This window comes from Myotis lucifugus, unplaced genomic scaffold (genome assembly GCF_000147115.1).
Source record: "Myotis lucifugus unplaced genomic scaffold, Myoluc2.0 scaffold_13, whole genome shotgun sequence".
Lineage (NCBI taxonomy): Eukaryota > Metazoa > Chordata > Mammalia > Chiroptera > Vespertilionidae > Myotis > Myotis lucifugus.
Genome location: NW_005871061.1, coordinates 1,262,806 through 1,278,694, shown reverse-complemented (window position 1 = coordinate 1,278,694; position 15,889 = coordinate 1,262,806). Strand labels below are relative to the sequence as shown.

Below are 15,889 nucleotides of genomic sequence, written 5' to 3'. Positions count from 1 at the left end.
TCCAAAATATACAAATTTGTCTTAAAAATAAACAATAAGAAAGCAAACACTCACCTAAAAAATGGGCCAAAGACCTTATCAAACAGTTCACCAAAGACGATATATAGATAGCAAGTAAGCACATAAAAAGAAAATCCACGTCATATGTCTTCAGGAAATTGCAAACTAAAACAACAAGGAGATATCACCACACACCTATTAGAATGGCCAAAACCCAGAGCACAGACAACACAAAATGCTGACAAGAACGGGGAGTGACAGGAATTCTCTAATTCATTGCTAGTGGGAATACAAAATGGTGTAGCCACTTTGAAAGACAGTTTGCTGGTTTATTACAAAACTAAACTTATTGTTACCATACAACCCAGCAAACACAGTCCTTGGTATTTACCTAAAAAAGATGAAAACTTATGTCCACTCAAAAATCTGCACACAGATATTTATAGCAGCTTTATTAATAAATTCCAAAACTTTGGAAGCAACCAAGATGTCCTTCAGTAGGTGAATGGACAAATAAACTTAGTACATCTAGACAATGGAATAGTATTCAGTACTATAAAGACATGATCTATCAAGCCATGAAAAGATATGGAGGAACCTTAAATGCTTACAACTAAGTGAAACAGCCAATCTGAAAAGGCTACATACTTTATGATTCTAACTAAATGACATTCTGGAAAGAGCAAAACTATGGAGACAGCAAAAAAAGATCAGTGGTAGCCAGGCGTTGTGGGGTAGAAGGGGACTGGGCACAAAGGATTTTTAGGGCAGTGCTCTCTGTAGTACTACAATCATGGAAACATGTCATTATACATTTGTCCAAGCCCACAGAATGTACATCAAGAGTGAACTTTAATGTAAACTATGAACTTTGTGAGATCATGTTGTATCAACATAGGTTCATCAACTGTAACAAAAGTATCACTCTGGTGGAGAATGTAGAAAATGGGGGAGGCTCTGAGGGTTTAGAGGCAGGGGGGTTTGGGAAATCTCTGTACCATTCTCTCAAATTTGCTGTGAACATACACCTACTCTAAAACAATAGTCTTCAAAAGAGAAGACAACTTACAGAATGGAAGAAAATATTTACAAACCATATACTTGATAAGGGTTTAATATCTAGAACATATAAAAAGCTCTAACAATTCAACAACAAAATGACAAACAGTCCAATTAAAAATAAACAAAAGACTTGAATAGCCATTTTACAAAGAAGTTATACAAATGACCAACAAACACATGAAAAGTTGTTCAACAGCACTGAAAAATACAAAATCCTATATAATAAAGAGGTAATATGCAAATTGACCCTCACTCTGTCATGCTGTCACAAGAAGGCTGCGCCCACAGCAGAGGCAGGGTTCCCATAATGAGATGTAACAAGTGATCAGCAGGGACCTGAGGCTGTGTGGCACCGGGCCGGGGTGGGGGACCTGAGGCTGCACCCCCCCCCACCCGGTGGGGCTTGATGGGAGACCTCAGGCCATGCCCCCCCTGCCCAGCAGGGCTTGAGGCAACCTCAGGCTGCACCCCTGCCCGGCAGGGCTTGACAGGGGGACCTCAGGCCACGCCCCCCCCCACCCCAGGCCAGGAGACCTGAGGCCACACTCCTCGCCCAGCACCAGGCCGGGGGACCTAAGGCTGCACCCCAAGTGGGGCTTGACAGGGGTGGGGCCAGCTAGGTCTGGATCTCGCCTAATGGGGGTGGGGCCAGCCGGATCTGGGTCTCGCATGATTTCGAGGTGCACACGGTGGGCGGGGACTAGACTCTGGGTCCTGCGGTGCGCCCCAGACTCTGACAGGAATGTAAAATGTTTCATATACATTTTACTAATTTTCTTTCATCTCTGACATTTCTATTACAGAGAAAGGGCAAATAGCAATATTAAAACATTTCCTCTAATTACCTTTTAATGTGCATGGATTTTGTGCACCGCAGGGCCACTAGTAAAACCATAAGGAGATATCACTTTCTATCTGCTATGCTGGCCATCATCAAGAAAACAGAAACTAACAAGAGTTGGTGAAGATGTGGAGAAATTGGAACCTTCGTACATGGATGGTAGGACTATAAAAAGTGCAGCAACTATGTAAAGTTTGGTACTTTCTCAAAAAGTTAAACAGAATCACCATATGATCCAGCAATTCCACTCCTAGGTATAGGCCCAGGAGAATTGAAAACAGGTGTTCTAAAATGACTGATAATTGCATGCCTCTGTGGTTATACTAAACTAGAGGCCCGTTGCACGAAGATTTGTGCAATAGGCCTTCCTTCCCCTGGCTGCCAGCACCGGTTTTCCTCTGGCACCCGGGACCCAGGCCTTTGGTCCGGCTGCAGCAGCGAGGCTTGGCTTCTCTGCTCCGGCCGCAGCGGTAATGCTTGGCTTCTCTACTCAGGCTGTAGCAGCGAGGCTTGGCTTCTCCGCTCGGTCCACAGCAGTGAGGCTTGGCTTCTCCGCTCGGGTCGCAGCAGCGAGGCTTGGCTTCTCCGCTCCAGCCGCAGCGAGGCTTGGCTCCTCCGCTCTGGCTGCAGCAGAGAAGCCAAGCCTCTTCAGTCTTCAGTCGTCTTCAGTCTTCAGTCGTCTTCAGTCTTCGCTCCGCGCCTGCATATGCAAATCAACTGCCATCTTTGTTGGGTAATTTGCATACTCATCCTGATTGGCTTGTGGGTGTAGCAGAGTGACACTAATTTGCATGTTTCTCTTTTATTAGTATAGATTCCATTGAATCATTCACTTTAAATGTGTGACTTGTACATTACATGAATAATATCTCAATATAGCTGATATACACACATACGCACACACACACAAACATACAAGGTGTCCCCCAAATGTATACATACTTATTATATATTATTAATTCCAATGGGTTAAATTTGAAAAGAAAGAAACATCAATTGAGCTATCAGCTGTTAAAGTGTGTATACATTTTTAGGGGCATTGCTGTATATGAAATGAGGTACTAATATGCTATAACATAAATGAACCTTGAAAACATTATGCTAAGTAAAAACAGCCAGTCACAACAGATCACATATTATATTATTCCATTTACAATATATGAAATGTCCAGAATAGGAAAAATATATAGAGACAAAATATACATTAATGGTTGCCCACGGCTTGAGGGAATGGAGGATTAAGATGGTTATAGCTAAAGGTTACAGGGTTGTTGTTTTTTTGAGGTAATGAAAATATTCTAAATGTGATTGGGGTGATGGTTCCACAACTCTGTGTATATATTAAAAACCATTGAATTACATACTTTAATGTGAATTAACATCACAAGAAAGCTGCTTTCTATGAAAAATTAAAACAGTTCACTAGAAGACAAGAGCAATAATATCTGGAACCCTTGTGTGCCAGGATTCACCTGCTCTAGTCAACTAGAGGACAGGCCATGTAATCCACATGGACAGCATAGGATCTACTGGCTCAATATGCATGATCTGTGTACTCCATGGTTTACTGTGCACTTGCTTATGAAGAATGGCAATGCAAGTTTCTACAGACTGAACACACCTGTGCCACTCTGGCTTTCCCTCACAGAAACACTCGCAGCTTTATATTTCCAATGGTCACTGATAATTTGCTGAGGATAATGACAGTGCTTTTTCTCTATTTCCCTGTCTCCAAGATGCTAAAGATTCTTCCTCAGGAAATATTCTAGTGTCCTGATATAACATTTGACAGGAAATGAACCAGCCCTCTTCAGAGCAAAGGACGAGTCCCAAAATTACACTATCAGAGATATGCAAAAGTTTCAGTTATAAGAGGTGTAAAGAAAATGAAACGAGGAACAACAGTACTATCAAATGGGACATAGCCATAGCACAGCAGGAAGGAAAATAATTATGTAGATCTTCCCAATTCTCTTTTCCGGTTGTGTATTTTGAAAAGAAAATAAGAAAAATTTCTTCTCTACCTTGTCCTGTAGGAAATGAGGATGACTCATCTTTCATGAGTTTTCACTCCAACTTAACATTTCTCTCATTGCTTTTTTCTCCAATTACTTTTAGAGAAGGCCATATACATATTTAAACAATAAAATTCTAAAGTCCCATAGTGCCCAGTTGGCATGGCTTAGTGGTTGAGCATCGACCTATGAACCAGGAGGTCATACCCCGATTCCTGGTCAGGACACATGCCCGGGTTGCAGGCTCAACCACTGGGGTCATGCAGGAGGCAGCCAATCAATGATTCTCTCTCATCATTAATGCTTCTATCTCTCTCTCCCTGAAATCAATTAAAAATTTAAAAATAAATAAAGTCCCATGGTTTTATTTTAGGCACTTTATTATCTTACTGGTTTCAGGTCTTGGCTACTTACTTAGTCCCTTCTCTGACCCAATTACATGCAATTAACTTTCTACATTGTATGATGCAAATTCCCCAAGTAAAATCATTCAATGTGAGAATGGTACTTTGTATGGCAAAGTGATGAAGGCAAGCAATACAGTTGGTCATGTTTTGTTTGTGGAGAAATGGATATTTTCTGAAAGTCATTGCCTGTTAATATATATGAAAAGTCACTCTGAATTGTCAAAAGATATATTTCCCCTGTACTCACCTTCCTGTTTTCCTCAAAGTATATTTGGCACCCATTTGCTACTCCATTTATATCTAGATTTTTGTCTCAGAGCAGCTACAGCAATGAAGATTCAAATCACAGGCATGAAGTCCACACCAGCATGAACTAGAAATGACAATGTAAAATAGTCAATTCCTACAGAAAGATTAGACTTTGTTTGAGATCACAAGTCCCAAGTGGCCAACCATAAATAAAGGTTCCAAGTTCTGAGATTCAGAAATAGCATTCTCTTTGAGAAAACATCCAGCTTTCGACTGAGTTGGGAGTTAATTTCCTATAATCATAGCCAAGAGATTAAAGAAGGCACAGTGAAACTGACGACATCAGATGGCAGAGTCCTTTTATTCAGACAAGTTAAAAGAATCCTCTTATTTCTGTTTTGTAGGAGGACCCTTAGAGCAGCCGATTGAGGCTCTCTGGTTAAATAAAAATCATGGAAAGAGTCTTATGAAAACTCATAAGTTTTAATAGGGATTGTAGCAGCTTATTTTGGTTGCAGTTTCCAATCTTTAAAAATGTTTAGGTAATCTTCTCCACCTTCCCCAAATCCTAATTCTTGTAGACTCATGAGTGTTGAACCAATGCTTTCTCATATCTCAGTTTTTTGTATATGCATTCTTTTCAAATGTATCAAACAAACAAAAAAACAAGTCCCCTTATTGAAATGTGTAGATAAATATACTCTAGACCAGTGGTTCTCAACCTTCTGGCCCTTTAAATACAGTTCCTCATGTTGTGACCCAACCATAAAATTATTTTCGTTGCTACTTCATAACTGTAATGTTGCTACTGTTATGAATCGTAATGTAAATATCTGATATGCAGGATGGTCTTAGGCGACCCCTGTGAAAGGGTCGCTCGACCGCCAAAGGGGTCGCAACCCACAGGTTGAGAACCTCTGCTCTAGATCTATCAGAGAGTCTTCATCTTCCTCCTCATCTTCAATAAGCAGATACTTAGTACTGTCGTGATTGGAGTACTTACATGTTCTTTAGGGACCATGGTTAAACTGCGGCTCGCGAGCCACATGCGGCTCTTTGGCCCCTTGAGTGTGTCTCTTCCACAAAATACCACAAAATACCACGTGCGGGCACGCACATACAGTGGGATTGAAACTTCGTGGCCCATGCGCAGAAGTCAGTATTTTGTGGAAGAGCCACACTCAAAGGGGCCAAAGAGCCGCATGTGGCTCGCAAGCCTCAGTTTGCCGACCACTGCTTTAGGGAGAACACAACATTAATACAAATATTTAAAAGATACAAAACCATACACATATCAAGGACCAGTTCGTTCTAGGGAATAATTGAATGGTAGTGTTCAAAAGACAGTAGACAGGGAGGTATTAGCACTCCTTAAATTATTCCAAGTGGAGTTTTGAAAGTTATTTGTTTGAATGATGGGCTAGTGAAGGAAATTATGAAAAAAACAACATGTCAGGCATGGGAGTCATGGGAGAAGGCTCACAGGTATAAAAAAAGTGGTAATCTAATAGGGGGTGCTGACACTCAGGAGGGAGATTTTAGATTTCATCCAAGTGAAATAGGAGGGGCCTTTAGGAGGAGAATCACATGATCAAAAGGAAGACAATTTCTTCTTAAAGGAATCACTTTTAAGAGCTCACCTGACAAGGGGATACTAAATTTTCTAGGAGGGAAATAAAGAATTTCTAGTCTATTAACAAAAAGAGATTTGGTGCTCAGTGCACATTAATATGAATATATAATATCCAAACAACACAATTTTTTCACCCTCCAGGGAGTGGAGCTTTATCGTCCTCCCTTGATAAAAACTCAGGAGTGACTTGTATGCATATGTGCATAATCCAGGGACACAGACAATAGGGTGGTGAAGGACTGGGGCACAGGGAGGCGGGGGCAGGCTAGAGGAGTCAATGGGGCGAAAAGGGATATATGTAATACTTTCAACAATAAAGATTTTTTTTTAAAGTATACAGACAGATAATGGGAAAAAACCCTCAAGAGTGGACTTAACCTGGACAGGGGTCTGGGGAAGAGGCAGCTACTTCAAGCCAATGGTCTTAAAACCGTCACCTTCACAGAGACCCACTAGTGTTTGTACAGCATGGGTCAGTGATGGCACTTGCAGCTTCTTGGTGATGATCTCAAAGGAAAATATGCACTGGGTCAAATCAAAATTATTCCTAGGGAAAGAAATATAACAAGAGGAAAAATGAATAATATAGGCATCACACAAAAAAAGCAAGGGCTCACAGTTGTTCATGACATGATAGCAGCTAGTTCAGACAAGTAAACAATTAAAACTAATAATAGCTAACATTATGAATGCTTACTGTGTGGCAGATGCTGTGCAAAGCATGTGTTCTTTATCATTTAATCACCATCCCAACAGCCTCATGAGGTTATTATACTCATCACTAGTGGCCTGTTGCACGAAGATTCATGCAATAGGCCTTCCTTCCCCTGGCTGCCGGCACTGGTTTTCCTCCGGCACCCAGGACCCAGACCTTTGGTCTGGCCACAGCAGCGAGGCTTAGCTTCTCCGCTCTGGCTGCTCCCAGCCCCTCCTTTTTTTTTTCCCAGCTCCTCAAGCAGAGCCCAGGGCGGGCTGGAAGCCTGGGTCGCCCCCCATGACCCAGGCCCCCAGTCCCTCTTTGAGCAGAGCCCAGGGCAGGCTGGAGGCCTGGGTCACCCCCCGTGACCCAAGCCCCCAGCCCCTCCTTGAGCGGAGTACAGGGCCGGTGGGAAGCTTAGCTTCCTCCATCGCCGGGAGCAACCCAAGCCTCCTGCTCGATCCAGCTCCGTGGCCACCGCCATCTTCAGTCGTCTTCAGTCTTCGCTCCTCGCCTGCATATACAAATTAACCGCCATCTTTGTTGGGTTAATTTGCATAGTTGCTCTGATTGGCTGGTGTGTGTAGCGGAGTGGCAGAGTGACGGAGTGATGGTTAATTTGCATGTTTCTCTTTTATTAGTGTAGATAATTGAAGAAATTGAGGTTCACAGAAACACAGCTAGAGAGTGACAGAGCTGGCACTGAAACCCACAGTACCTGACTCTTAGTTTGTGCTCTTAAACTGCCACCAAATGTATAATAAAGTATCATTCAGGAGAGAATCAGATTATGATTCTTCCAGCTTTCTCCTTCTTTGCACCTGTTAACCACTTCCTACAAACCCTGCCAAATGGGTTTAATTGGTGCTACTACAATCCACTAGATCTTTCATATTCTGGAAGACATTTTGATTTACTAAAAGGAACCAGGGTTCTTTGGAGAAATGGCTGATTCTGAGATGGCTGTGCCAGGGAATATGCAAAATGAGCATCCCATGGTGCCAGCAAGTAAGAAAGTACTCAAAAATGGAAACAATGGGGGCATGCCAAAGGGGCATAGGAACCTAAGTGAAATAGCTTCCAAAGGACAAAGCTGTAACAATTTGAGAAACCAAATCATTCTTCCTTTTAGAAGAATGCTAAATAACTTGTGTAAATTCTCACCTTCTAGGAAGTAGAGCTTTATCTTCAACTCTTCTTCAGTGTGGGCTGGACTTAGTGACTTCCTTCTAAAAAATATAAAAAATAGAGTATAGACAGTAGGGAATGTGACTTTACCTGACAAATACTACTGTGGCCAACTGATCAAGGCCTTCATATGATACTACAGGCCTAGTGCACGAAATTTGTGCACGGCGGGGGGGAGGTCCTTCAGCCCAGCCTGCACCCTCTCATAATCCAGGACCCTTTGGGGGATGTCCAACTGTGATCAGGCCTAAACCGGCAATCGGATATCCCTCTCGCAATCCAGGACCACTGGCTCCTAACCACTTGCCTGCCTGCCTGATCACCCCTAACCACTCGCCTGCCTGCCTGATCACCCATAACTGCTCACCTGTCTGCCTGATCGCCCCTAACCACTTGCCTGCCTGCCTGATGCCCCAAACTGCTCATCTGCCTGCCTGATCACCCCTAAGCACTCTGCCTGCCTGCCTGATCGCCCCTAACTGCTTGCCTGCCTGCCTTATCGCCCCTGAGCACTCTGCCTGCCTGATCGCCCCTAGCCACTCGCCTGCCTGCTTGGTCACCCCTAACCATTCTGTCTGCCTGATCACCCCTAACCACTCTCCTGCCTGCCTGATTGCCCCTAACCTCTTGCCTGCTTGCCTGATCGTCCCTAACCACTCTGCCTGCCTGCCTAAACACCCCTAACTGCTCACCTGCCTGCCTGATCACCCCTAACCACCCTGCCTGCCTGCCTGATCGCCCCTAACTGCTAGCCTGCCTGCCTTATCGCCCCTAAGCACTCTGCCTGCCTGATCGCCCCTAGCCACTCGCCTGCCTGCTTGGTCATCCCTGACCACTCTGCCTGTCTGCCTGATCGCCCCTAACCACTCTGCCTCCCTGCCTCATTGCCCCTAACTGCTCGCCTGCCTTCCTGATTGCCCCTAATCACTCTGCCTGCTTGCCTGATCACCCCTAACCACTCGCCTGCCTGCCTCATTGCCCCTAACCACTCTGCCTGCCTAAACACCCCTAACTGCTCACCTGCCTGCCTGATCACCCCTAACCACCCTGCCTGCCTGCCTGATTGCCCCTAACTGCTCGCCTGCCTGCCTTATCGTCCCTAACCACCCTGCCTGCCTGCCTGATTGCCCCTAACTGCTCGCCTGCCTGCCTTATCGTCCCTAAGCACTCTGCCTGCCTGATTGCCCCTAGCCACTCGCCTGCCTGCTTGGTCACCCCTGACCACTCTGCCTGTCTGCCTGATCGCCCCTAACCTCTCGCCTGCTTGCCTGATCACCCCTAACCACTCGCCTGCCTGCCTCATTGCCCCTAACCACTCTGCCTGCCTGATCACCCCTAACTGCTTGCCTGTTTGCCTGACTGCCCTTAACTGCTTCTGCCTTGGCCCCCACCACCACGGTTTCATCTGGAAGGATGTCTGGAATGACGTCCGGAAGGTCGTTCAGCTGTCTGGTCTAATTAGCATATTATGCTTTTATTATTATAGATGACTAGAGGCCCGGTGCACAAAAATTTGTGCACTGGTGGTGGGGGGGTATCCCTCTCACAGTCTGGGACCCCTCGGGAGATAACGACCTGCTGGCTTAGGCCCGCTCCCGGGTGGCAGAGGGCAGGCCCAATCCCTAGGTGCCTGCCCTGCAGCCCCTGGTCGGGCTCAGAGCAGGGCCGATTGGGGAGTTGGGGTGCCGCCCCGTCATGCACAGAGCAGGGCGGATCAGGAGGCTGCGATGCCACCCTCAGGCACACTCAGGGTAGGGCCGATTGGGGGGTTGGGGCACCGCCCCGTCACACTCAAGGCAGGGTCGATGGGGAGGTTGCGGCGCCACCCCCGTCACGCACAGAGCAGGGTGGATCAGGGGGTTGTGGTGCCACCCCTATGACATACAGAGCCGGCCGATCAGGGGGTTGGGGCACTGCCCCCATCACGCACAGAGCAGGGCCGATCAGGGGGTTGGGGAGCTCCCCCCTGTCATGCACAGAGCAGGGCGGATCAGGAGGTGATGCCACCCTCAGTCACGCTCAGGGTAGGGCAGAATGGGGGGTGGGGCGCCGCCCCCTGTCACACTCAAGGCAGGGTCGATGGGGAGGTTGCGGCGCCACCCCCGTCACACACAGAGCAGGGCCCATGGGGGTTTTGGGGCGCCGCACCCTGTCACACACAGAGCCTCAGGGCGATCAGGGGATTGGGGAGCTCCCCCCTATCAGGCACAGAGCAGGGTCGATCAGGGGGTTGGGCGCCTTCCCCTGTCACGAACAGAGCAGGGCGGATAGGGAGGTTGTGGCCCCACCCCCTGTCACACACAGAGCCACAGGGAGATCAGGGGGTTTGGGCGTTGCCCCCTGTCACTCTGCTCCAGGGGCCAGGAGGCCTTGCTGTTCCGCTGATCCCGGTGCTGGGAGGCCTTGCGGCTCCGCTGATCCCAGTGCTGGGAGGCATATTACCCTTTTATTATATAGGATAGAGGCCTGGTGCACGGGTGGGGGCTGGCTAGTTTGCCCTGAAGGGTGTCCTGGATCAGGGTGGGGGTCCCGCTTGGGTGCCTGGCCAGCCTGGGTGAGGGGCTGATGGCTGTTTGCAGCTAGTCACACCCCCTTCAGGGTGGGGGTCCCCACTGGGGTGCCTAGCCAGCCTGGGTGAGGGGCTGAGGGCCGTTTTCAGGCTGGCGGGTGACTGAAGCTCCCAACCTCTCCTTTTTTTCTTATTCTGGGATTTATTTACCTTCTATGGCTGTCACTGGAGCTGAGAGCTGGCTTTAGCTCTGAGGCTTGGCTCCAGCTCTGAGACCTCGGCTGCTGAAAGTAGGTTTCTGGGCTTTGTTTACCTTCTGTATTTGAAACTTTGTTGCGACTCCAGCTCTGAGATCCGGGCTGACTGAAAGCAGGTTTCTGGGGATTATTTAGCTTCTATATTTGCAACATTGTTTCTTAGAGAGCAAGCTCAGAGCTGGGCTGCGGCAGGCGGGGAACGTTGGCTTCCTCCGTCACTGGAGCAAGCAAGCCTCCTGTTCGCTTCAGCTGCCTGGCTGTCGGCCGCCATCTTGGTTGGCAGTTAATTTGCATATCTCGCTGATTAGCCAATGGGAAGGGTAGCGAAGTTACAGTTAATTACCATGTTTCTCTATTATTAGATAGGATGAGAATGAGATTTTATCTGTGTGGTCTTCCCAAACACCCATAACCCCAGTCTAATCATGAGGAAAGCATAAGACACATCCCAATTGAGGCACAGTCTACAAAATACTTCAGTCATTCTCCTCAATACTGTCAAGGTCATCAAAACAAAGAAATTCTGAGAAACTGTCACGGTCAACTGCACCCAAAGGAGATATGACAACAACATAATGTGGTATGATAGATGGGATCCTAGAACAGAAAAATACACTAGGCAAAAACTAAGACTATCTGAATAAAATATGGACTTTAGTTAATAATAATAATAATATATCAGTTTTCGTTAATTAATTGTGATAAATGAACCATACTAATCTAACATGTTGATAAAAAGGATAACTGTGTGCAAGGCAGGGGGTGGGTGTATATGAGAACTCTCTGTACTATTTTTGTAACTTTTTGGTAAATCTCAAATTATTCTAAAATACAAAGTTTATTTTAAATAATAACAGAACTTGGATGAAGAAATAGAGTTAAATCACAGCTTTGATTCCTATTAACTGTGTGATCCTATGCAAGTAACTTTCTGAGCTTTGGTATCCTTGTTTATAAAATAGATAGAATATTACCTTTTTAAGTGACATCTGGAATTTGGCAGACTAGGAAGCTGCAGCCTCTCCTCCTGCTACCCATATTAACATTTTCACAAGTAACTAGGGAGTGGCTAAAATAACTTTATAGGAGCTCTGAAAAACAGTCTACAGCAACCAAACAAATGCTCAATCAAGAAAAATCTACATAGAAAAATGGCAGGAAATACCATAGTTTTTACATACCCGTACTCCACCCCTCCTTCTCCCACAGTGTCCACAGCACCATTTAGGGGGAGAAGTGGCCCATCTCTCTAACTGGAGAAAGGAAGGTGGACCTATTTTGCAATGTTCTAATCTGCCTGGGGCAGTGGTTGGCAAACTGCGGCTCGCGAGCCACATGCGGCTCTTTGGCCCCTTGAGTGTGGCTCTTCCACAAAATACCACGTGCGGGCGCGCACGTACAGTGTGATTGAAACTTCATGGCCCATGCGCAAAAGTCAGTATTTTGTGGAAGAGCCACACTCAAGGGGCCAAAGAGCCACATGTGGCTTGCAAGCCGCAGTTTGCCGACCACTGACCTGGGGGCTACCTGAGGTACTGATCTCTGTTTTACGTAACTTGGAGTTCAGACAGAGAAAAGTGGCATAGCTTGGATGTCAGGCTAGGAAAAGCCACAGGAAATGATGAACATTGCTATGAAAGCTGCAGAAGTACCACAGCTTCACAACACCTGGGACAGATATTAGATGAGAAAACACAATAGAACATCAAAACTCCCCAGAAAAAAAGCAAAGGTGAAACTCTTTAGGAAACTAAGACACTTTTTAAAATGTTTACTTAGGGAAATTGGAAAAAGCACACAACAGGCCCACACAAGATGTATGCCTAGAAAAGGTCTAAGAAGACTTTAAGCCGCCACATAAGGCTTATCACAAGGCACACACCTATCCTTGTTAATTAGTAAGTGTTTTCCTCAGCACAGAGCCTATCTGAAAACTGTTTTTTTAATGTCAAATTTTCAACAAACAAACAAACATCCAAAGCATACAAGGAGACAAGAAAATATGCCACATTCAAAGGAAGAAAGTAAAGTGGCAGAAACTATCCCTGAAAAAAACACAGGCATCAGAATTATGAGACAAAGACTAAACCAACTGACTTAAATATGCTCTGAGCCAAAGGAAAACACAAAGAACTAAAAGAATAAGGAAAATAGTGTATTTTAAAAAGTAGAATAACATCAAAGAGATAAAAATATAAAAAGGAACCAAACAGAAATTCTAGAGTTGAAAATATAATAATTGAATTGAAATGTTCACTAAAGGGGTTCAACAGTAGACACAAACAGTAAGAATCAGTGAAGTTTAAGACAGATCATTTGAAATTATGGAGCCTCAGGAGCAAGAGACACACACAATAGAATGAAGAAAAAAGTGGACAGAGATTAAGAAAGTTATGGAACATCATCAAGCAATATATGCATTATGAGAGTTCCAGAAGGTTAAAAGAGAAAGGAAGGAGAAAGGGGCAAAGAGGTTATTTGAAAGCTTCCCAAATTTGAGGAAAACCATGGATTTACAAGTCCAAGAATCATAATGAACTCTAAGTAAGATAAACCCAAAGAGGCCTACACCAAGATGCATTATAATCAGACTCTTAACAACCAAAGTGAGAATCTTGAAAGAAGCAAGAAAAAAGCAACTCGTTATGTACAAAGATCCTCAATAAAATTATCAGCAAATTTCTCAGTGGAAGTCTCAAAAACCAGAAGGAATGAGATAATCTATCTATCTTATATAATAAAGAGGGAATATGCAAATTGACCGTCACTTCCCCACAAAGATGGCAGCACCCACAGCAGAGGCGGGGAGTTTCCGTAACACAAGATGGCTGCAGCCACAGTGGAGGCCAAGTTCCTATAACGAGCCTTAATGAGCAATCAGCAGGGACCTGAGACTGCACCCCCTCACCCCTCCCCACCGTGGGGCTTGAAGGGGACTTCAGGCCACTACCCCTGCCCTAGTGCCAGGCTGGGGGACCTCAGGCCGCTACGCCTGCCCCAGCAGGGCTTAACGGGAGACCTCAGGCCGCGCCCCCCACCTCAGGCTGTGCCCCCCACCCCAGCGCCAGGCCAGGGGACCTCAGGCCGCTCCACCCACCTGGCGGGGCTTGACGGGGGACCTCAGGTTGTGCCCCACACCCCGGCACCGAGCCAGGGGACCTGAGGCCGCAACCCCGCCCCGGCGCCGGGCCAGGGTACAGGAGGCTGCACCCCCTGCCTGGAGCGGCTTGACAGGGGACCTCAAGGTGCACCCCCCCGCCCCGGTCCTGCCTGGAGGACCTCAGGCCGCACCCCCAACCCCAGTGCCGGGCCAGGGGACCTCAGGCCGCACACCCTGCACAGCGGGGCTTGACGGGGGACCTCAGGCTGTGACCCCCGCCCAGCGCTGGGCCAGGGGACCTGAGGCTGCGACCCACCCAGTGGAGCTTGACAAGGGTGGGGCCAGCCAGGTCTGGATCTAGTCCAATGGGGGGGGGCAGCTGGGTCTGAGTCTCATGCGATTTCGAGGTGCATGTGGGTGGGCGGGGACTTGACTCTGGGTCCCGTGGTGCACCCCAGACTCTGACAGGAGGAAGATTTTTCATATACATTTTACTAATTTTCTTTCATCCCTGACACTTCTATTATAAAGAAAGGGCAAATAGCAATATTAAAATATTTCCTCTAATTAATCCCCTTTTAATGTGCACGAATTTCGTACACTGGGCTACTAGTCCTATCTAATAAAAGAGAAACATGGTAATTAGCCGTACCACCGCTACCCTTCCCATTGGCTAATCAGTGAGATATGCAAATTAACTGCCAACCAAGATGGCGGCCGGCAGCCATGCACTGAAGCGAACAGGAGGCTTGCTTGCTCCAGTGACGGAGGAAGCCAGGTTCTCCACCTGCCTTGCCAGCCTCTCAGCTGCAACTCTAAGCAACTATGTTGCAAATATAGAAGCTAAACAAAACCCCAGAAACCTGCTTTACTCAGCCAGGCTTCAGCCAGCAGGACCGCAACATTTTTTCAAATACAGAAGGTAAACAAAGACCAGATACCTGCTTTCAGCAGTCGAGGTCTCATAGCTGGAGCCAAGCCTCAGAGCTAAAGCTGGCCCAGAATAACAAAAAAAGAAAAAAAGGACAGGTTGGGAGCTTCAGTCACCTGCCAGCCTGAAAACGGCCCTCAGCCCCTCACCCAGACTGGCCAGGCACCCCAGTGAGGACCCCCACCCTGAAGGGGGTGTGACCAGCGGCAAACAGCCATCATCCCCTCACCCAGGCTGGCCAGGCACCCCAGTGGGGACCCCCACCCTGATCCAGGACACCCTTCAGGGCAAACCAGCCGGCCCCCACCCGTGCACCAGGCCTCTATCCTATATAGTAAAGGGGTAATATGCCTCCCAGCACCGGGATCAGCGTGACAGGGGGCAGCGACCAAATCCCCTGATACCCCTGCGGCTCTGTGTGTGACAGGGGGAGGGGCCACAACCTCCCTATCCGCCCTGTTCTGTTCATGACAGGGGAAGGTGCCCCAACCCCCTGATCAGCCCTGCTCTGTGCCTGATACGGGGGAGCACCCCAACCCCCTGATCGCCCTGCAGCTCTGTGTGTGACAGGGTGCAGCACCCTAACCCCCTGATCGGCCCTGCTCTGTGTGTGATGGGGTGGAGCCATAACCTCCCCATCGGCCCTGCCCTGAGTGTGACAGTTGTGGCACCCCAACCCCCTGATCGGCCCTGCTCTGTGGGTGATAGAGGGCGGTGCCCGAACACCCTGATCCGCCCTGCTCTGTGTGTGACAGGGGGCGGTGCCCCAACTCCCCTATCAGCCCTACTCTGTGTGTGACAGGGGGAGAGCTCCTCAACCCCCTGATCGGCCCTGCTCTGTGTGTGACGGGGGAGCTCCCCAACCCCTCTGATGGGCCTTGCTCTGTGTGTGACAGGAGGGAGGGCCACAACCTCTCTATCCGCTCTGCTCTGTTCATGACAGGGGAAGGAGCCCCAACCCCCTGATCAACCCTGCTCTGTGCCTGAAAGGGGGGAGCTC

At 47.4% G+C, this 15,889-nt stretch overlaps 1 pseudogene; it reads right to left on the bottom strand.

Annotated features, from left to right (window-relative positions):
* Positions 1-3,380: 3,380 nt before the first annotated feature.
* LOC102426975 overlaps positions 3,381-15,889 on the bottom strand; it is a 23,235-nt pseudogene continuing 10,726 nt past the window's right edge.